The sequence below is a fragment of the Clavelina lepadiformis genome, chromosome 9, assembly GCF_947623445.1.
Source record: "Clavelina lepadiformis chromosome 9, kaClaLepa1.1, whole genome shotgun sequence".
Taxonomy (NCBI): domain Eukaryota; kingdom Metazoa; phylum Chordata; class Ascidiacea; order Aplousobranchia; family Clavelinidae; genus Clavelina; species Clavelina lepadiformis.
Genome location: NC_135248.1, coordinates 10,953,566 through 10,975,759, shown reverse-complemented (window position 1 = coordinate 10,975,759; position 22,194 = coordinate 10,953,566). Strand labels below are relative to the sequence as shown.

Here is a 22,194-nt window from a genome sequence, read left to right as displayed (position 1 = left end):
AGACCGGGATTCGATTCCCCGACGGGGAGTGATATATTTCTTTGTTTAAAAAGTAACACAAAGTGTCCATACTGCAAAAATAAAAATAATGTCCTTGAAACTTTGGGTTTAATTCGAAATAGTCGAGGTCCTCGTTAGTATAGTGGTGAGTATCCCCGCCTGTCACGCGGGAGACCGGGGAACGATTCCCGACGGGGAGTGATATATTTATTTGTTTTAAGACTAACACAAAGTGTCCATGCTGAAAAAATAAAAAAAATGTCGTTAAAACTTTGGGTTTATTTGAAAGTAGTCCAGGTCCTCGTTAGTATAGTGGTGAGTATCCCCGCCTGTCACGCGGGAGACCGGGGTTCGATTCCTAGACGGGAAGTGATTTATATTTTTGTTTTAGGATCAAGGCAACATGTTTATACTAGAAAAATTGTAAATAAGTCCTTCAAAGTTTGGGTTTATTTCAAAGTAGTCGAGGTCCTCGTTAGTATAGTGGTGAGTATCCCCGCCTGTCACGAGGGAGACCGGGGTTCGATTTCCCGACGGGCAGTGATATATTTATTGGTTTCAAGAGTAACACAATGTGTCCATGCTGGAAAAATAAAAAACAATGTGGTTCAAACTTTGTGTTTAATTCGAAATATTCGAGGTGCTCGTTAGTATAGTGGTGAGTATCCCCGCCTGTCACGCGGGAGCCCGGGATCGATTCCCGACGGGGAGTGATATATTTCTTTGTTTCAAGAGTAACACAAAGTGTCCATGTTGGAAAAAACTAATGTGGTTCAAACTTTGTGTTTAATTCGAAGTATTCGAGGTCCTCGTTAGTATAGTGGTGAGTATCCCCGCCTGTCACGCGGGAGACCAGGGTTCGATTCCCCGACGGGGAGTGATATATTTATTTGTTTTAAGACTAACACAAAGTGTCCATGCTGAAAATATAAAAAAAATGTCATTCAAAGTTTGGGTTTATTTGAAAGTAGTCGAGGTCCTCGTTAGTATAGTGGTGAGTATCCCCGCCTGTCACGCGGGAGACCGAGATTCGATTCCCCGAGGGGGAGTGATATATTTCTTGGTTTTAAAAGTAACACAAAGTGTCCATGCTGAAAATATAAAAAAAATGTCATTCAAAGTTTGGGTTTATTTGAAAGTAGTCGAGGTCCTCGTTAGTATAGTGGTGAGTATCCCCGCCTGTCACGCGGGAGACCGGGGTTCGATTCCCCGACGGGGAGTAATATACTTTTTTGTTTTAGGATCAAGGCAACGTGTCCATACTAGAAACATTGTAAAAATGTCCTTCATAATTTGGGTTTATTTCAATGTAGTCGAGGTCCTCGTTAGTATAGTGGTGAGTATCCCCGCCTGTCACGCGGGAGACCGGGGTTCGATTCCCCGACGGAGAGTGATTTATATTTTTGTTTTAGGATCAAGGCAACATGTTTATACTAGAAAAATTGTAAATAAGTCCTTCAAAGTTTGGGTTTATTTCAAAGTAGTCGAGGTCCTCGTTAGTATAGTGGTGAGTATCCCCGCCTGTCACGCGGGAGACCGGGGTTCGATTCCCGACGTGGAGTGATATATTTTATTGTTTCAAGAGTAACACAAAGTGTCCATGCTGAAAATATAAAAAAAATGTCATTCAAAGTTTGGGTTTATTTGAAAGTAGTCGAGGTCCTCGTTAGTATAGTGGTGAGTATCCCCGCCTGTCACGCGGGAGACCGAGATTCGATTCCCCGACGGGGAGTGATATATTTCTTGGTTTTAAAAGTAACACAAAGTGTCCATGCTGAAAATATAAAAAAAATGTCATTCAAAGTTTGGGTTTATTTGAAAGTAGTCGAGGTCCTGGTTAGTATAGTGGTGAGTATCCCCGCCTGTCACGCGGGAGACCGGGGTTCGATTCCCCGACGGGGAGTAATATACTTTTTTGTTTTAGGATCAAGGCAACGTGTCCATACTAGAAACATTGTAAAAATGTCCTTCATAATTTGGGTTTATTTCAATGTAGTCGAGGTCCTCGTTAGTATAGTGGTGAGTATCCCCGCCTGTCACGCGGGAGCCCGGGGTTCGATTCCCCGACGGGGAGTGATTTATATTTTTGTTTTAGGATCAAGGCAACATGTTTATACTAGAGAAATTGTAAATAAGTCCTTCAAAGTTTGGGTTTATTTGAAAGTAGTCGAGGTCCTCGTTAGTATAGTGGTGAGTATCCCCGCCTGTCACGCGGGAGACCGGGGTTCGATTCCCGACGTGGAGTGATATATTTTATTGTTTCAAGAGTAACACAAAGTGTCCATGCTGAAAATATAAAAAAAATATCACTCAAAGTTTGGGTTTATTTCAAAGTAGTCGAGGTCTTCGTTAGTATAGTGGTGAGTATCCCCGCCTGTCACGCAGGAGACCGGGGTTCGATTTCCCGACGGGGAGAAATATATTTCTTTGTTTTAGGATCAAGGCAACGTGTCCATACTAGAAACATTGTAAATATGTCCTTCAAAGTTTGGGTTTATTTCAAAGTAGTCGAGGTCCTCGTTAGTATAGTGGTGAGTATCCGCGCCTGTCACGCGGGAGACCGGGGTTCGATTCCCCACCGGGGAGTAATATATTTCTTTGTTTTAGGATCAAGGCAACGTGTCCATACTAGAAACATTGTAAATATGTCCTTCAAAGTTTGGGTTTATTTCAAAGTAGTCGAGGTCCTCGTTAGTATAGTGGTGAGTATCCCCGCCTGTCACGCGGGAGACCGGGGTTCGATTCCTAGACGGGAAGTGATTTATATTTTTGTTTTAGGATCAAGGCAACATGTTTATACTAGAAAAATTGTAAATAAGTCCTTCAAAGTTTGGGTTTGTTTGAAAGTAGTCGAGGTCCTCGTTAGTATAGTGGTGAGTATCTCCGCCTGTCACGCGGGAGACCGGGGTTCGATTCCCCGACGGGGAGTGATATATTTATTGGTTTCAAGAGTAACACAATGTGTCCATGCTGGAAAAATAAAAAACACTGTGGTTCAAACTTTGTGTTTAATTCGAAATATTCGAGGTGCTCGTTAGTATAGTGGTGAGTATCCCCGCCTGTCACGCGGGAGCCCGGGATCGATTCCCGACGGGGAGTGATATATTTCTTTGTTTCAAGAGTAACACAAAGTGTCCATGTTGGAAAAAACTAATGTGGTTCAAACTTTGTGTTTAATTCGAAATATTCGAGGTCCTCGTTAGTATAGTGGTGAGTATCCCCGCCTGTCACGCGGGAGACCAGGGTTCGATTCCCCGACGGGGAGTGATATATTTATTTGTTTTAAGACTAACACAAAGTGTCCATGCTGAAAATATAAAAAAAATGTCATTCAAAGTTTGGGTTTATTTGAAAGTAGTCGAGGTCCTCGTTAGTATAGTGGTGAGTATCCCCGCCTGTCACGCGGGAGACCGAGATTCGATTCCCCGACGGGGAGTAATATATTTTTTGGTTTTAAAAGTAACACAAAGTGTCCATGCTGAAAATATAAAAAAAATGTCATTCAAAGTTTGGGTTTATTTGAAAGTAGTCGAGGTCCTCGTTAGTATAGTGGTGAGTATCCCCGCCTGTCACGCGGGAGACCGGGGTTCGATTCCCCGACGGGGAGTAATATACTTTTTTGTTTTAGGATCAAGGCAACGTGTCCATACTAGAAACATTGTAAAAATGTCCTTCATAATTTGGGTTTATTTCAATGTAGTCGAGGTCCTCGTTAGTATAGTGGTGAGTATCCCCGCCTGTCACGCGGGAGACCGGGGTTCGATTCCCCGACGGGGAGTGATTTATATTTTTGTTTTAGGATCAAGGCAACATGTTTATACTAAAAAAATTGTAAATAAGTCCTTCAAAGTTTAGGTTTATTTCAAAGTAGTCGAGGTCCTCGTTAGTATAGTGGTGAGTATCCCCGCCTGTCACGCGGGAGACCGGGGTTCGATTCCCGACGTGGAGTGATATATTTTATTGTTTCAAGAGTAACACAAAGTGTCCATACTGAAAATATAAAAAAAATGTCACTCAAAGTTTGGGTTTATTTCAAAGTAGTCGAGGTCTTCGTTAGTATAGTGGTGAGTATCCCCGCCTGTCACGCGGGAGACCGGGGTTCGATTCCCCGACAGGGAGTGATATATTTTTTTGTTTTAGGATCAAGGCAACGTGTTTATTCTAGAAACATTGTAAATATGTCCTTCAAAGTTTGGGTTTATTTCAAAGTAGTCGAGGTCCTCGTTAGTATAGTGGTGAGTATCCCCGCCTGTCACGCGGGAGACCGGGGTTCGATTTTCCGACGGGGAGAAATATATTTCTTTGTTTTAGGATCAAGGCAACGTGTCCATACTAGAAACATTGTAAATATGTCCTTCAAAGTTTGGGTTTATTTCAAAGTAGTCGAGGTCCTCGTTAGTATAGTGGTGAGTATCCGCGCCTGTCACGCGGGAGACCGGGGTTCGATTCCCCACCGGGGAGTAATATATTTCTTTGTTTTAGGATCAAGGCAACGTGTCCATACTAGAAACATTGTAAATATGTCCTTCAAAGTTTGGGTTTATTTCAAAGTAGTCGAGGTCCTCGTTAGTATAGTGGTGAGTATCCCCGCCTGTCACGCGGGAGACCGGGGTTCGATTCCCCGACGGGGAGTAATATTTTTCTTTGTTTTAGGATCAAGGCAACGTGTCCATACTAGAAACATTGTAAAAATGTCCTTCAAAGTTTGGGTTTATTTCAAAGTAGTCGAGGTCCTCGTTAGTATAGTGGTGAGTATCCCCGCCTGTCACGCGGGAGACCGGGGTTCGATTCCCCGACGGGGAGTGATATATATTTCTGTTTTAGGATCAAGGCAACGTGTTTATTCTAGAAACATTGTAAATATGTCCTTCAAAGTTTGGGTTTATTTCAAAGTAGTCGAGGTCCTCGTTAGTATAGTGGTGAGTATCCCCGCCTGTCACGCGGGAGACCGGGATTCGATTCCCCGACGGGGAGTGATATATTTCTTTGTTTAAAAAGTAACACAAAGTGTCCATACTGCAAAAATAAAAATAATGTCCTTGAAACTTTGGGTTTAATTCGAAATAGTCGAGGTCCTCGTTAGTATAGTGGTGAGTATCCCCGCCTGTCACGCGGGAGACCGGGGAACGATTCCCGACGGGGAGTGATATATTTATTTGTTTTAAGACTAACACAAAGTGTCCATGCTGAAAAAATAAAAAAAATGTCGTTAAAACTTTGGGTTTATTTGAAAGTAGTCGAGGTCCTCGTTAGTATAGTGGTGAGTATCCCCGCCTGTCACGCGGGAGACCGGGGTTCGATTCCTAGACGGGAAGTGATTTATATTTTTGTTTTAGGATCAAGGCAACATGTTTATACTAGAAAAATTGTAAATAAGTCCTTCAAAGTTTGGGTTTATTTCAAAGTAGTCGAGGTCCTCGTTAGTATAGTGGTGAGTATCTCCGCCTGTCACGCGGGAGACCGGGGTTCGATTCCCCGACGGGCAGTGATATATTTATTGGTTTCAAGAGTAACACAATGTGTCCACGCTGGAAAAATAAAAAACAATGTGGTTCAAACTTTGTGTTTAATTCGAAATATTCGAGGTGCTCGTTAGTATAGTGGTGAGTATCCCCGCCTGTCACGCGGGAGCCCGGGATCGATTCCCGACGGGGAGTGATATATTTCTTTGTTTCAAGAGTAACACAAAGTGTCCATGTTGGAAAAAACTAATGTGGTTCAAACTTTGTGTTTAATTCGAAATATTCGAGGTCCTCGTTAGTATAGTGGTGAGTATCCCCGCCTGTCACGCGGGAGACCAGGGTTCGATTCCCCGACGGGGAGTGATATATTTATTTGTTTTAAGACTAACACAAAGTGTCCATGCTGAAAATATAAAAAAAATGTCATTCAAAGTTTGGGTTTATTTGAAAGTAGTCGAGGTCCTCGTTAGTATAGTGGTGAGTATCCCCGCCTGTCACGCGGGAGACCGGGATTCGATTCCCCGACGGGGAGTGATATATTTCTTGGTTTTAAAAGTAACACAAAGTGTCCATGCTGAAAATATAAAAAAAATGTCATTCAAAGTTTGGGTTTATTTGAAAGTAGTCGAGGTCCTGGTTAGTATAGTGGTGAGTATCCCCGCCTGTCACGCGGGAGACCGGGGTTCGATTCCCCGACGGGGAGTAATATACTTTTTTGTTTTAGGATCAAGGCAACGTGTCCATACTAGAAACATTGTAAAAATGTCCTTCATAATTTGGGTTTATTTCAATGTAGTCGAGGTCCTCGTTAGTATAGTGGTGAGTATCCCCGCCTGTCACGCGGGAGACCGGGGTTCGATTCCCCGACGGGGAGTGATTTATATTTTTGTTTTAGGATCAAGGCAACATGTTTATAGCAGAAAAATTGTAAATAAGTCCTTCAAAGTTTGGGTTTATTTGAAAGTAGTCGAGGTCCTCGTTAGTATAGTGGTGAGTATCCCCGCCTGTCACGCGGGAGACCGGGGTTCGATTCCCGACGTGGAGTGATATATTTTATTGTTTCAAGAGTAACACAAAGTGTCCATGCTGAAAATATAAAAAAAATATCACTCAAAGTTTGGGTTTATTTCAAAGTAGTCGAGGTCTTCGTTAGTATAGTGGTGAGTATCCCCGCCTGTCACGAGGGAGACCGGGGTTCGATTTCCCGACGGGGAGTGATATATTTTTTTGCTTTAAGATCAAGGCAACGTGTCGATACTAGAAAAATTGTAAAAATGTCCTTCAAAGTTTGGGTTTGTTTCAAAGTAGTCGAGGTCCTCGTTAGTATAGTGGTGAGTATCCCCGCCTGTCACGCGGGAAACCGGGGTTCGATTCCCCGACAGGGAGTGATATATTTTTTTGTTTTAGGATCAAGGCAACGTGTTTATTCTAGAAACATTGTAAATATGTCCTTCAAAGTTTGGGTTTATTTCAAAGTAGTCGAGGTCCTCGTTAGTATAGTGGTGAGTATCCCCGCCTGTCACGCGGGAGACCGGGGTTCGATTTCCCGACGGGGAGAAATATATTTCTTTGTTTTAGGATCAAGGCAACGTGTCCATACTAGAAACATTGTAAATATGTCCTTCAAAGTTTGGGTTTATTTCAAAGTAGTCGAGGTCCTCGTTAGTATAGTGGTGAGTATCCGCGCCTGTCACGCGGGAGACCGGGGTTCGATTCCACACCGGGGAGTAATATATTTCTTTGTTTTAGGATCAAGGCAACGTGTCCATACTAGAAACATTGTAAATATGTCCTTCAAAGTTTGGGTTTATTTCAAAGTAGTCGAGGTCCTCGTTAGTATAGTGGTGAGTATCCCCGCCTGTCACGCGGGAGACCGGGGTTCGATTCCTAGACGGGAAGTGATTTATATTTTTGTTTTAGGATCAAGGCAACATGTTTATACTAGAAAAATTGTAAATAAGTCCTTCAAAGTTTGGGTTTATTTCAAAGTAGTCGAGGTCCTCGTTAGTATAGTGGTGAGTATCTCCGCCTGTCACGCGGGAGACCGGGGTTCGATTCCCCGACGGGGAGTGATATATTTATTGGTTTCAAGAGTAACACAATGTGTCCATGCTGGAAAAATAAAAAACAATGTGGTTCAAACTTTGTGTTTAATTCGAAATATTCGAGGTGCTCGTTAGTATAGTGGTGAGTATCCCCGCCTGTCACGCGGGAGCCCGGGATCGATTCCCGACGGGGAGTGATATATTTCTTTGTTTCAAGAGTAACACAAAGTGTCCATGTTGGAAAAAACTAATGTGGTTCAAACTTTGTGTTTAATTCGAAATATTCGAGGTCCTCGTTAGTATAGTGGTGAGTATCCCCGCCTGTCACGCGGGAGACCAGGGTTCGATTCCCCGACGGGGAGTGATATATTTATTTGTTTTAAGACTAACACAAAGTGTCCATGCTGAAAATATAAAAAAAATGTCATTCAAAGTTTGGGTTTATTTGAAAGTAGTCGAGGTCCTCGTAAGTATAGTGGTGAGTATCCCCGCCTGTCACGCGGGAGACCGAGATTCGATTCCCCGACGGGGAGTAATATATTTCTTGGTTTTAAAAGTAACACAAAGTGTCCATGCTGAAAATATAAAAAAAATGTCATTCAAAGTTTGGGTTTATTTGAAAGTAGTCGAGGTCCTCGTTAGTATAGTGGTGAGTATCCCCGCCTGTCACGCGGGAGACCGGGGTTCGATTCCCCGACGGGGAGTAATATACTTTTTTGTTTTAGGATCAAGGCAACGTGTCCATACTAGAAACATTGTAAAAATGTCCTTCATAATTTGGGTTTATTTCAATGTAGTCGAGGTCCTCGTTAGTATAGTGGTGAGTATCCCCGCCTGTCACGCGGGAGACCGGGGTTCGATTCCCCGACGGGAAGTGATTTATATTTTTGTTTTAGGATCAAGGCAACATGTTTATACTAGAAAAATTGTAAATAAGTCCTTCAAAGTTTGGGTTTATTTCAAAGTAGTCGAGGTCCTCGTTAGTATAGTGGTGAGTATCCCCGCCTGTCACGCGGGAGACCGGGGTTCGATTCCCGACGTGGAGTGATATATTTTATTGTTTCAAGAGTAACACAAAGTGTCCATGCTGAAAATATAAAAAAAATGTCACTCAAAGTTTGGGTTTATTTCAAAGTAGTCGAGGTCTTCGTTAGTATAGTGGTGAGTATCCCCGCCTGTCACGAGGGAGACCGGGGTTCGATTTCCCGACGGGGAGTGATATATTTTTTTGTTTTAAGACTAAGGCAACGTGTCGATACTAGAAAAATTGTAAAAATGTCCTTCAAAGTTTGGGTTTGTTTCAAAGTAGTCGAGGTCCTCGTTAGTATAGTGGTGAGTATCCCCGCCTGTCACGCGGGAGACCGGGGTTCGATTCCCCGACGGGAAGTGATATATTTCTTTGTTTCAGGAACAACACAACGTGTCTATTCTAGAAATATTGTAAAAATGTCCTTCAAAGTTTGGGTTTGTTTCACTCCCCGTCGGGAAATCGAACCCCGGTCTCCCTCGTGACAGGCGGGGATACTCACCACTATACTAACGAAGACCTCGACTACTTTGAAATAAACCCAAACTTTGAGTGACATTTTTTTTATATTTGCAGCATGGACACTTTGTGTTACTCTTGAAACAATAAAATATATCACTCCACGTCGGGAATCGAACCCCGGTCTCCCGCGTGACAGGCGGGGATACTCACCACTATACTAACGAGGACCTCGACTACTTTGAAATAAACCCAAACTTTGAAGGACTTATTTACAATTTTTCTAGTATAAACATGTTGCCTTGATCCTAAAACAAAAATATAAATCACTCCCCGTCGGGGAATCGAATCCCGGTCTCCCGCGTGACAGGCGGGGATACTCAACACTATACTAACGAGGACCTCGACTACATTGAAATAAACCCAAATTATGAAGGACATTTTTACAATGTTTCTAGTATGGACACGTTGCCTTGATCCTAAAACAAAAAAGTATATTACTCCCCGTCGGGGAATCGAACCCCGGTCTCCCGCGTGACAGGCGGGGATACTCACCACTATACTAACGAGGACCTCGACTACTTTCAAATAATCCCAAACTTTGAATGACATTTTTTTTATATTTTCAGCATGGACACTTTGTGTTACTTTTAAAACGAAGAAATATATCACTCCCCGTCGGGGAATCGAATCTCGGTCTCCCGCGTGACAGGCGGGGATACTCACCACTATACTAACGAGGACCTCGACTACTTTCAAATAAACCCAAACTTTGAATGACATTTTTTTTATATTTTCAGCATGGACACTTTGTGTTAGTCTTAAAACAAATAAATATATCACTCCCCGTCGGGGAATCGAACCCCGGTCTCCCGCGTGACAGGCGGGGATACTCACCACTATACTAACGAGGACCTCGACTACGTTGAAATGAACCCAAACTTTGAAGGACATTTTTACAATATTTCTAGTATAGACACGTTGTGTTGTTCCTGAAACAAAGAAATATATCACTTCCCGTCGGGGAATCGAACCCCGGTCTCCCGCGTGACAGGCGGGGATACTCACCACTATACTAACGAGGACCTCGACTACTTTGAAATAAACCCAAAGTTTCAAGGACATATTTACAATGTTTCTAGTATGGACACGTTGCCTTGATCCTAAAACAAAGAAATATATTACTCCCCTTCGGGGAATAGAACCTCGGTCTCTCGCGTGACAGGCGGGGATACTCACCACTATACTAACGAGGACCTCGACTACGTTGAAATGAACCCAAACTTTGAAGGACATATTTACAATATTTCTAGTATAGGCACGTTGTGTTGTTCCTGAAACAAAGAAATATATCACTTCCCGTCGGGGAATCGAACCCCGATCTCCCGCGTGACAGGCGGGGATACTCACCACTATACTAACGAGGACCTCGACTACTTTGAAATAAACCCAAACTTTGAAGGACATTTTTACAATTTTTCTAGTATCGACACGTTGCCTTAATCTTAAAACAAAAAAATATATCACTTCCCGTCGGGAAATCGAACCCCGGTCTCCCTCGTGACAGGCGGGGATACTCACCACTATACTAACGAAGACCTCGACTACTTTGAAATAAACCCAAACTTTGAATGACATTTTTTTTATATTTTCAGCATGGACACTTTGTGTTACTCTTGAAACAAATAAATATATCACTCCACGTCGGGAATCGAACCCCGGTCTCCCGCGTGACAGGCGGGGATACTCACCACTATACTAACGAGGACCTCGACTACTTTGAAATAAACCCAAACTTTGAAGGACTTATTTACAATTTTTCTAGTATAAACATGTTGCCTTGATCCTAAAACAAAATAATAAATCACTCCCCGTCGGGGAATCGAACCCCGGTCTCCCGCGTGACAGGCGGGGATACTCACCACTATACTAACGAGGACCTCGACTACATTGAAATAAACCCAAATTATGAAGGACATTTTTACAATGTTTCTAGTATGGACACGTTGCCTTGATCCTAAAACAAAAAAGTATATTACTCCCCGTCGGGGAATCGAACCCCGGTCTCCCGCGTGACAGGCGGGGATACTCACCACTATACTAACGAGGACCTCGACTACTTTCAAATAAACCCAAACTTTGAAGGACATATTTACAATGTTTCTAGTATGGACACGTTGCCTTGATCCTAAAACTAAGAAATATATTACTCCCCGTCGGGAAATCGAACCCCGATCTCCCGCGTGACAGGCGGGGATACTCACCACTATACTAACGAGGACCTCGACTACTTTGAAATAAACCCAAACTTTGAAGGACATATTTACAATGTTTCTAGTATGGACACGTTGCCTTGATCCTAAAACAAAGAAATATATTACTCCCCGTCGGGAAATCGAACCCCGGTCTCCCGCGTGACAGGCGGGGATACTCACCACTATACTAACGAGGACCTCGACTACTTTGAAATAAACCCAAACTTTGAAGGACATATTTACAATGTTTCTAGAATAAACACGTTGCCTTGATCCTAAAACAAAAATATATATCACTCCCCGTCGGGGAATCGAACCCCGGTCTCCCGCGTGACAAGCGGGGATACTCACCACTATACTAACGAGGACCTCGACTAGTTCGAATTAAATCCAAACTTTGAAGGACATTTTTTTTTTTTTTCCAATATGGATACTTTGTCTTACTTTTAAAACAAAGAAATATACCACTCCCCGTCGGTGAATCGAACCCCGGTCTCCCGCGTGACAGGCGGGGACACTCACCACTATACTAACGAGGACCTCGAATACTTTGAAATAAACCCAAACTTTGAAGGACATATTTACAATTTTTCTAGTATGGACACGTTGCCTTGATCCTAAAACAAAGAAATATATTACTCGCCGTCGGGGAATCGAACCCCGGTCTCCCGCGTGACAGGCGGGGATACTCACCACTATACTAACGAGGACCTCGACTACTTTGAAATAAACCCAAACTTTGAAGGACATGTTTACAATGTTTCTAGTATGGACACGTTGACTTGTTCCTGAAACAAAAAAATATATCACTCCCTGTCGGGGAATCGTACCTCGGTCTCCCGCGTGACAGGCGGGGATACTCACCACTATACTAACGAGGACCTCGACTACTTTGAAATAAACCCAAAGTTTGAATGACATTTTTTTTATTTTTCCGGCATGGACACTTTGTGTTACTCTTAAAACAAATAAATATATCACTCCTTGTCGGGGAATCGAACCCCGGTCTCCCGCGTGACAGGCGGTGATACTCACCACTATACTAACGAGGACCTCGACTACTTTCAAATAAACCCAAACTTTGAATGACATTTTTTTTATATTTTCAGCATGGACACTTTGTGTTAGTCTTAAAACAAATAAATATATCACTCCCGAACCCCGGTCTCCCTCGTGACAGGCGGAGATACTCACCACTATACTAACGAGGACCTCGACTATTTCGAATTAAACACAAAGTTTGAACCACATTAGTTTTTTCCAACATGGACACTTTGTGTTACTCTTGAAACAAAGAAATATATCACTCCCCGTCGGGGAATCGATCCCGGGCTCCCGCGTGACAGGCAGGGATACTCACCACTATACTAACGAGCACCTCGAATATTTCGAATTAAACACAAAGTTTGAACCACATTGTTTTTTATTTTTCCAGCATGGACACATTGTGTTACTCTTGAAACCAATAAATATATCACTGCCCGTCGGGGAATCGAACCCCGGTCTCCCGCGTGACAGGCGGAGATACTCACCACCATACTAACGAAGACCTCGACTACTTTGAAATAAACCCAAACTTTGAAGGACTTATTTACAATTTTTCTAGTATAAACATGTTGCCTTGATCCTAAAACAAAAATATAAATCACTTCCCGTCTAGGAATCGAACCCCGGTCTCCCGCGTGACAGGCGGGGATACTCACCACTATACTAACGAGGACCTCGACTACTTTGAAATAAACCCAAACTTTGAAGGACTTATTTACAATTTTTCTAGTAGAAACATGTTGCCTTGATCCTAAAACAAAAATATAAATCACTCCCCGTCGGGGAATCGAACTTCGGTCTCCCGCGTGACAGGCGGGGATACTCACCACTATACTAACAAGGACCTCGACTACTTTCAAATAAACCCAAACTTTGAATGACATTTTTTTTATTTTTCCGGCATGGACACTTTGTGTTACTCTTAAAACAAATAAATATATCACTCCCCGTCGGGGAATCGAACCTCGGTCTCCCGCGTGACAGGCGGGGATACTCACCACTATACTAACAAGGACCTCGACTACTTTCAAATAAACCCAAACTTTGAATGACATTTTTTTTATTTTTCCGGCATGGACACTTCGTGTTACTCTTAAAACAAATAAATATATCACTCCCCGTCGGGGAATCGAACCTCGGTCTCCCGCGTGACAGGCGGGGATACTCACCACTATACTAACAAGGACCTCGACTACTTTCAAATAAACCCAAACTTTGAATGACATTTTTTTTATTTTTCCGGCATGGACACTTCGTGTTACTCTTAAAACAAATAAATATATCACTCCCCGTCGGGGAATCGAACCTCGGTCTCCCGCGTGACAGGCGGGGATACTCACCACTATACTAACGAGGACCTCAACTACGTTGAAACAAACCCAAACTTTGAAGGACATTTTTACAATATTTCTAGAATAGACACGTTGTGTTGTTCCTGAAACAAAGAAATATATCACTTCCCGTCGGGGAATCGAACCCCGGTCTCCCGCGTGACAGGCGGGGATACTCACCACTATACTAACGAGGACCTCGACTACTTTGAAACAAACCCAAACTTTGAAGGACATTTTTATAATTTTTCTAGTATCGACACGTTGCCTTAGTCTTAAAACAAAAAAATATATCACTCCCCGTCGGGAAATCGAACCCCGGTCTCCCTCGTGACAGGCGGGGATACTCACCACTATACTAACGAAGACCTCGACTACTTTGAAATAAACCCAAACTTTGAGTGACATTTTTTTTATATTTTCAGCATGGACACTTTGTGTTACTCTTGAAACAATAAAATAAATCACTCCCCGTCGGGGAATCGAACCCCGGTCTCCCGCGTGACAGGCGGGGATACTCACCACTATACTAACGAGGACCTCGACTACTTTGAAATAAACCCAAACTTTGAAGGACTTATTTACAATTTTTCTAGTATAAACATGTTGCCTTGATCCTAAAACAAAAATATAAATCACTTCCCGTCGGGGAATCGAACCCCGGTCTCCCGCGTGACAGGCGGGGATACTCACCACTATACTAACGAGGACCTCGACTACATTGAAATAAACCCAAATTATGAAGGACATTTTTACAATGTTTCTAGTATGGACACGTTGCCTTGATCCTAAAACAAAAAAGTATATTACTCCCCGTCGGGGAATCGAACCCCGGTCTCCCGCGTGACAGGCGGGGATACTCACCACTATACTAACGAGGACCTCGACTACTTTCAAATAAACCCAAACTTTGAATGACATTTTTTTTATATTTTCAGCATGGACACTTTGTGTTACTTTTAAAACCAAGAAATATATTACTCCCCGTCGGGGAATCGAATCTCGGTCTCCCGCGTGACAGGCGGGGATACTCACCACTATACTAACGAGGACCTCGACTACTTTCAAATAAACCCAAACTTTGAATGACATTTTTTTTATATTTTCAGCATGGACACTTTGTGTTAGTCTTAAAACAAATAAATATATCACTCCCCGTCGGGGAATCGAACCCTGGTCTCCCGCGTGACAGGCGGGGATACTCACCACTATACTAACGAGGACCTCGAATATTTCGAATTAAACACAAAGTTTGAACCACATTAGTTTTTTCCAGCATGGACACATTGTGTTACTCTTGAAACCAATAAATATATCACTCCCCGTCGGGGAATCGAACCCCGGTCTCCCGCGTGACAGGCGGAGATACTCACCACTATACTAACGAGGACCTCGACTACTTTGAAATAAACCCAAACTTTGAAGGACTTATTTACAATTTTTCTAGTATAAACATGTTGCCTTGATCCTAAAACAAAATAATAAATCACTCCCCGTCGGGGAATCGAACCCCGGTCTCCCGCGTGACAGGCGGGGATACTCACCACTATACTAACGAGGACCTCGACTACATTGAAATAAACCCAAATTATGAAGGACATTTTTACAATGTTTCTAGTATGGACACGTTGCCTTGATCCTAAAACAAAAAAGTATATTACTCCCCGTCGGGGAATCGAACCCCGGTCTCCCGCGTGACAGGCGGGGATACTCACCACTATACTAACGAGGACCTCGACTACTTTCAAATAAACCCAAACTTTGAAGGACATATTTACAATGTTTCTAGTATGGACACGTTGCCTTGATCCTAAAACTAAGAAATATATTACTCCCCGTCGGGAAATCGAACCCCGATCTCCCGCGTGACAGGCGGGGATACTCACCACTATACTAACGAGGACCTCGACTACTTTGAAATAAACCCAAACTTTGAAGGACATATTTACAATGTTTCTAGTATGGACACGTTGCCTTGATCCTAAAACAAAGAAATATATTACTCCCCGTCGGGAAATCGAACCCCGGTCTCCCGCGTGACAGGCGGGGATACTCACCACTATACTAACGAGGACCTCGACTACTTTGAAATAAACCCAAACTTTGAAGGACATATTTACAATGTTTCTAGAATAAACACGTTGCCTTGATCCTAAAACAAAAATATATATCACTCCCCGTCGGGGAATCGAACCCCGGTCTCCCGCGTGACAAGCGGAGATACTCACCACTATACTAACGAGGACCTCGACTAGTTCGAATTAAATCCAAACTTTGAAGGACATTTTTTTTATTTTTCCAATATGGATACTTTGTCTTACTTTTAAAACAAAGAAATATACCACTCCCCGTCGGTGAATCGAACCCCGGTCTCCCGCGTGACAGGCGGGGATACTCACCACTATACTAACGAGGACCTCGAATACTTTGAAATAAACCCAAACTTTGAAGGACATATTTACAATGTTTCTAGAATAAACACGTTGCCTTGATCCTAAAACAAAAATATATATCACTCCCCGTCGGGGAATCGAACCCCGGTCTCCCGCGTGACAAGCGGGGATACTCACCACTATACTAACGAGGACCTCGACTAGTTCGAATTAAATCCAAACTTTGAAGGACATTTTTTTTATTTTTCCAATATGGATACTTTGTCTTACTTTTAAAACAAAGAAATATACCACTCCCCGTCGGTGAATCGAACCCCGGTCTCCCGCGTGACAGGCGGGGATACTCACCACTATACTAACGAGGACCTCGAATACTTTGAAATAAACCCAAACTTTGAAGGACATATTTACAATTTTTCTAGTATGGACACGTTGCCTTGATCCTAAAACAAAGAAATATATTACTCGCCGTCGGGGAATCGAACCCCGGTCTCCCGCGTGACAGGCGGGGATACTCACCACTATACTAACGAGGACCTCGACTACTTTGAAATAAACCCAAACTTTGAAGGACATGTTTACAATGTTTCTAGTATGGACACGTTGACTTGTTCCTGAAACAAAAAAATATATCACTCCCTGTCGGGGAATCGTACCTCGGTCTCCCGCGTGACAGGCGGGGATACTCACCACTATACTAACGAGGACCTCGACTACTTTGAAATAAACCCAAAGTTTGAATGACATTTTTTTTATTTTTCCGGCATGGACACTTTGTGTTACTCTTAAAACAAATAAATATATCACTCCTTGTCGGGGAATCGAACCCCGGTCTCCCGCGTGACAGGCGGTGATACTCACCACTATACTAACGAGGACCTCGACTACTTTCAAATAAACCCAAACTTTGAATGACATTTTTTTTATATTTTCAGCATGGACACTTTGTGTTAGTCTTAAAACAAATAAATATATCACTCCCGAACCCCGGTCTCCCTCGTGACAGGCGGAGATACTCACCACTATACTAACGAGGACCTCGACTATTTCGAATTAAACACAAAGTTTGAACCACATTAGTTTTTTCCATCATGGACACTTTGTGTTACTCTTGAAACAAAGAAATATATCACTCCCCGTCGGGGAATCGATCCCGGGCTCCCGCGTGACAGGCAGGGATACTCACCACTATACTAACGAGCACCTCGAATATTTCGAATTAAACACAAAGTTTGAACCACATTGTTTTTTATTTTTCCAGCATGGACACATTGTGTTACTCTTGAAACCAATAAATATATCACTGCCCGTCGGGGAATCGAACCCCGGTCTCCCGCGTGACAGGCGGAGATACTCACCACCATACTAACGAAGACCTCGACTACTTTGAAATAAACCCAAACTTTGAAGGACTTATTTACAATTTTTCTAGTATAAACATGTTGCCTTGATCCTAAAACAAAAATATAAATCACTTCCCGTCTAGGAATCGAACCCCGGTCTCCCGCGTGACAGGCGGGGATACTCACCACTATACTAACGAGGACCTCGACTACTTTGAAATAAACCCAAACTTTGAAGGACTTATTTACAATTTTTCTAGTAGAAACATGTTGCCTTGATCCTAAAACAAAAATATAAATCACTCCCCGTCGGGGAATCGAACTTCGGTCTCCCGCGTGACAGGCGGGGATACTCACCACTATACTAACGAGGACCTCGACTACATTGAAATAAACCAAAATTAAGAAAGACATTTTTACAATGTTTCTAGTATGGACACGTTGCCTTCATCCTAAAACAAAAAAGTATATTACTCCCCGTCGGGGAATCGAACCCCGGTCTCCCGCGTGACAGGCGGGGTTACTCACCACTATACTAACGAGGACCTCGACTACTTTCAAATAAACCCAAATTTTGAGTGACATTTTTTTTATTTTTCCGGCATGGACACTTTGTGTTACTCTTAAAACAAATAAATATATCACTCCCCGTCGGGGAATCGAACCTCGGTCTCCCGCGTGACAGGCGGGGATACTCACCACTATACTAACAAGGACCTCGACTACTTTCAAATAAACCCAAACTTTGAATGACATTTTTTTTATTTTTCCGGCATGGACACTTCGTGTTACTCTTAAAACAAATAAATATATCACTCCCCGTCGGGGAATCGAACCTCGGTCTCCCGCGTGACAGGCGGGGATACTCACCACTATACTAACGAGGACCTCAACTACGTTGAAACAAACCCAAACTTTGAAGGACATTTTTACAATATTTCTAGAATAGACACGTTGTGTTGTTCCTGAAACAAAGAAATATATCACTTCCCGTCGGGGAATCGAACCCCGGTCTCCCGCGTGACAGGCGGGGATACTCACCACTATACTAACGAGGACCTCGACTACTTTGAAACAAACCCAAACTTTGAAGGACATTTTTATAATTTTTCTAGTATCGACACGTTGCCTTAGTCTTAAAACAAAAAAATATATCACTCCCCGTCGGGAAATCGAACCCCGGTCTCCCTCGTGACAGGCGGGGATACTCACCACTATACTAACGAAGACCTCGACTACTTTGAAATAAACCCAAACTTTGAGTGACATTTTTTTTATATTTTCAGCATGGACACTTTGTGTTACTCTTGAAACAATAAAATATATCACTCCACGTCGGGAATCGAACCCCGGTCTCCCGCGTGACAGGCGGGGATACTCACCACTATACTAACGAGGACCTCGACTACTTTGAAATAAACCCAAACTTTGAAGGACTTATTTACAATTTTTCTAGTATAAACATGTTGCCTTGATCCTAAAACAAAAATATAAATCACTTCCCGTCGGGGAATCGAACCCCGGTCTCCCGCGTGACAGGCGGGGATACTCACCACTATACTAACGAGGACCTCGACTACATTGAAATAAACCCAAATTATGAAGGACATTTTTACAATGTTTCTAGTATGGACACGTTGCCTTGATCCTAAAACAAAAAAGTATATTACTCCCCGTCGGGGAATCGAACCCCGGTCTCCCGCGTGACAGGCGGGGATACTCACCACTATACTAACGAGGACCTCGACTACTTTCAAATAAACCCAAACTTTGAATGACATTTTTTTTATATTTTCAGCATGGACACTTTGTGTTACTTTTAAAACCAAGAAATATATTACTCCCCGTCGGGGAATCGAATCTCGGTCTCCCGCGTGACAGGCGGGGATACTCACCACTATACTAACGAGGACCTCGACTACTTTCAAATAAACCCAAACTTTGAATGACATTTTTTTTATATTTTCAGCATGGACACTTTGTGTTAGTCTTAAAACAAATAAATATATCACTCCCCGTCGGGGAATCGAACCCTGGTCTCCCGCGTGACAGGCGGGGATACTCACCACTATACTAACGAGGACCTCGAATATTTCGAATTAAACACAAAGTTTGAACCACATTAGTTTTTTCCAGCATGGACACATTGTGTTACTCTTGAAACCAATAAATATATCACTCCCCGTCGGGGAATCGAACCCCGGTCTCCCGCGTGACAGGCGGAGATACTCACCACTATACTAACGAGGACCTCGACTACTTTGAAATAAACCCAAACTTTGAAGGACTTATTTACAATTTTTCTAGTATAAACATGTTGCCTTGATCCTAAAACAAAATAATAAATCACTCCCCGTCGGGGAATCGAACCCCGGTCTCCCGCGTGACAGGCGGGGATACTCACCACTATACTAACGAGGACCTCGACTACATTGAAATAAACCCAAATTATGAAGGACATTTTTACAATGTTTCTAGTATGGACACGTTGCCTTGATCCTAAAACAAAAAAGTATATTACTCCCCGTCGGGGAATCGAACCCCGGTCTCCCGCGTGACAGGCGGGGATACTCACCACTATACTAACGAGGACCTCGACTACTTTCAAATAAACCCAAACTTTGAAGGACATATTTACAATGTTTCTAGTATGGACACGTTGCCTTGATCCTAAAACTAAGAAATATATTACTCCCCGTCGGGAAATCGAACCCCGATCTCCCGCGTGACAGGCGGGGATACTCACCACTATACTAACGAGGACCTCGACTACTTTGAAATAAACCCAAACTTTGAAGGACATATTTACAATGTTTCTAGTATGGACACGTTGCCTTGATCCTAAAACAAAGAAATATATTACTCCCCGTCGGGAAATCGAACCCCGGTCTCCCGCGTGACAGGCGGGGATACTCACCACTATACTAACGAGGACCTCGACTACTTTGAAATAAACCCAAACTTTGAAGGACATATTTACAATGTTTCTAGAATAAACACGTTGCCTTGATCCTAAAACAAAAATATATATCACTCCCCGTCGGGGAATCGAACCCCGGTCTCCCGCGTGACAAGCGGAGATACTCACCACTATACTAACGAGGACCTCGACTAGTTCGAATTAAATCCAAACTTTGAAGGACATTTTTTTTATTTTTCCAATATGGATACTTTGTCTTACTTTTAAAACAAAGAAATATACCACTCCCCGTCGGTGAATCGAACCCCGGTCTCCCGCGTGACAGGCGGGGATACTCACCACTATACTAACGAGGACCTCGAATACTTTGAAATAAACCCAAACTTTGAAGGACATATTTACAATTTTTCTAGTATGGACACGTTGCCTTGATCCTAAAACAAAGAAATATATTACTCGCCGTCGGGGAATCGAACCCCGGTCTCCCGCGTGACAGGCGGGGATACTCACCACTATACTAACGAGGACCTCGACTACTTTGAAATAAACCCAAACTTTGAAGGACATGTTTACAATGTTTCTAGTATGGACACGTTGACTTGTTCCTGAAACAAAAAAATATATCACTCCCTGTCGGGGAATCGTACCTCGGTCTCCCGCGTGACAGGCGGGGATACTCACCACTATACTAACGAGGACCTCGACTACTTTGAAATAAACCCAAAGTTTGAATGACATTTTTTTTATTTTTCCGGCATGGACACTTTGTGTTACTCTTAAAACAAATAAATATATCACTCCTTGTCGGGGAATCGAACCCCGGTCTCCCGCGTGACAGGCGGTGATACTCACCACTATACTAACGAGGACCTCGACTACTTTCAAATAAACCCAAACTTTGAATGACATTTTTTTTATATTTTCAGCATGGACACTTTGTGTTAGTCTTAAAACAAATAAATATATCACTCCCGAACCCCGGTCTCCCGCGTGACAGGCGGAGATACTCACCACTATACTAACGAGGACCTCGACTATTTCGAATTAAACACAAAGTTTGAACCACATTAGTTTTTTCCAACATGGACACTTTGTGTTACTCTTGAAACAAAGAAATATATCACTCCCCGTCGGGGAATCGATCCCGGGCTCCCGCGTGACAGGCAGGGATACTCACCACTATACTAACGAGCACCTCGAATATTTCGAATTAAACCCAAAGTTTGAACCACATTGTTTTTTATTTTTCCAGCATGGACACATTGTGTTACTCTTGAAACCAATAAATATATCACTGCCCGTCGGGGAATCGAACCCCGGTCTCCCGCGTGACAGGCGGAGATACTCACCACCATACTAACGAAGACCTCGACTACTTTGAAATAAACCCAAACTTTGAAGGACTTATTTACAATTTTTCAAGTATAAACATGTTGCCTTGATCCTAAAACAAAAATATAAATCACTTCCCGTCTAGGAATCGAACCCCGGTCTCCCGCGTGACAGGCGGGGATACTCACCACTATACTAACGAGGACCTCGACTACTTTGAAATAAACCCAAACTTTGAAGGACTTATTTACAATTTTTCTAGTAGAAACATGTTGCCTTGATCCTAAAACAAAAATATAAATCACTCCCCGTCGGGGAATCGAACTTCGGTCTCCCGCGTGACAGGCGGGGATACTCACCACTATACTAACGAGGACCTCGACTACATTGAAATAAACCAAAATTAAGAAAGACATTTTTACAATGTTTCTAGTATGGACACGTTGCCTTCATCCTAAAACAAAAAAGTATATTACTCCCCGTCGGGGAATCGAACCCCGGTCTCCCGCGTGACAGGCGGGGTTACTCACCACTATACTAACGAGGACCTCGACTACTTTCAAATAAACCCAAATTTTGA

General features: G+C 42.8%; 13 non-coding genes across 13 annotated transcripts; 7 read left to right on the top strand and 6 right to left on the bottom strand.

The window, feature by feature from the left end:
• The first annotated feature begins 1,148 nt into the window (after positions 1-1,148).
• Positions 1,149-1,220, top strand: Trnad-guc (transfer RNA aspartic acid (anticodon GUC)). The gene has a single exon. It is a non-coding gene; the product is annotated as a tRNA-Asp (tRNA).
• Positions 1,221-3,535: 2,315 nt separating this feature from the next.
• Positions 3,536-3,607, top strand: Trnad-guc (transfer RNA aspartic acid (anticodon GUC)). Its single transcript has one exon. It is a non-coding gene; the product is annotated as a tRNA-Asp (tRNA).
• A 99-nt stretch (positions 3,608-3,706) lies between these two features.
• Trnad-guc (transfer RNA aspartic acid (anticodon GUC)) lies at positions 3,707-3,778 on the top strand. Its single transcript has one exon. It is a non-coding gene; the product is annotated as a tRNA-Asp (tRNA).
• Positions 3,779-4,560: 782 nt separating this feature from the next.
• Positions 4,561-4,632, top strand: Trnad-guc (transfer RNA aspartic acid (anticodon GUC)). Its single transcript has one exon. It is a non-coding gene; the product is annotated as a tRNA-Asp (tRNA).
• Positions 4,633-4,731: 99 nt separating this feature from the next.
• On the top strand, positions 4,732-4,803 carry Trnad-guc (transfer RNA aspartic acid (anticodon GUC)). Its single transcript has one exon. It is a non-coding gene; the product is annotated as a tRNA-Asp (tRNA).
• Positions 4,804-6,264: 1,461 nt separating this feature from the next.
• Positions 6,265-6,336, top strand: Trnad-guc (transfer RNA aspartic acid (anticodon GUC)). Its single transcript has one exon. It is a non-coding gene; the product is annotated as a tRNA-Asp (tRNA).
• A 1,803-nt stretch (positions 6,337-8,139) lies between these two features.
• Positions 8,140-8,211, top strand: Trnad-guc (transfer RNA aspartic acid (anticodon GUC)). Its single transcript has one exon. It is a non-coding gene; the product is annotated as a tRNA-Asp (tRNA).
• Positions 8,212-9,493: 1,282 nt separating this feature from the next.
• Trnad-guc (transfer RNA aspartic acid (anticodon GUC)) lies at positions 9,494-9,565 on the bottom strand. Its single transcript has one exon. It is a non-coding gene; the product is annotated as a tRNA-Asp (tRNA).
• A 270-nt stretch (positions 9,566-9,835) lies between these two features.
• Positions 9,836-9,907, bottom strand: Trnad-guc (transfer RNA aspartic acid (anticodon GUC)). The gene has a single exon. It is a non-coding gene; the product is annotated as a tRNA-Asp (tRNA).
• Positions 9,908-10,860: 953 nt separating this feature from the next.
• On the bottom strand, positions 10,861-10,932 carry Trnad-guc (transfer RNA aspartic acid (anticodon GUC)). Its single transcript has one exon. It is a non-coding gene; the product is annotated as a tRNA-Asp (tRNA).
• Positions 10,933-11,031: 99 nt separating this feature from the next.
• On the bottom strand, positions 11,032-11,103 carry Trnad-guc (transfer RNA aspartic acid (anticodon GUC)). Its single transcript has one exon. It is a non-coding gene; the product is annotated as a tRNA-Asp (tRNA).
• Positions 11,104-14,093: 2,990 nt separating this feature from the next.
• On the bottom strand, positions 14,094-14,165 carry Trnad-guc (transfer RNA aspartic acid (anticodon GUC)). Its single transcript has one exon. It is a non-coding gene; the product is annotated as a tRNA-Asp (tRNA).
• A 270-nt stretch (positions 14,166-14,435) lies between these two features.
• On the bottom strand, positions 14,436-14,507 carry Trnad-guc (transfer RNA aspartic acid (anticodon GUC)). The gene has a single exon. It is a non-coding gene; the product is annotated as a tRNA-Asp (tRNA).
• Between the last annotated feature and the right edge of the window lie 7,687 nt (positions 14,508-22,194).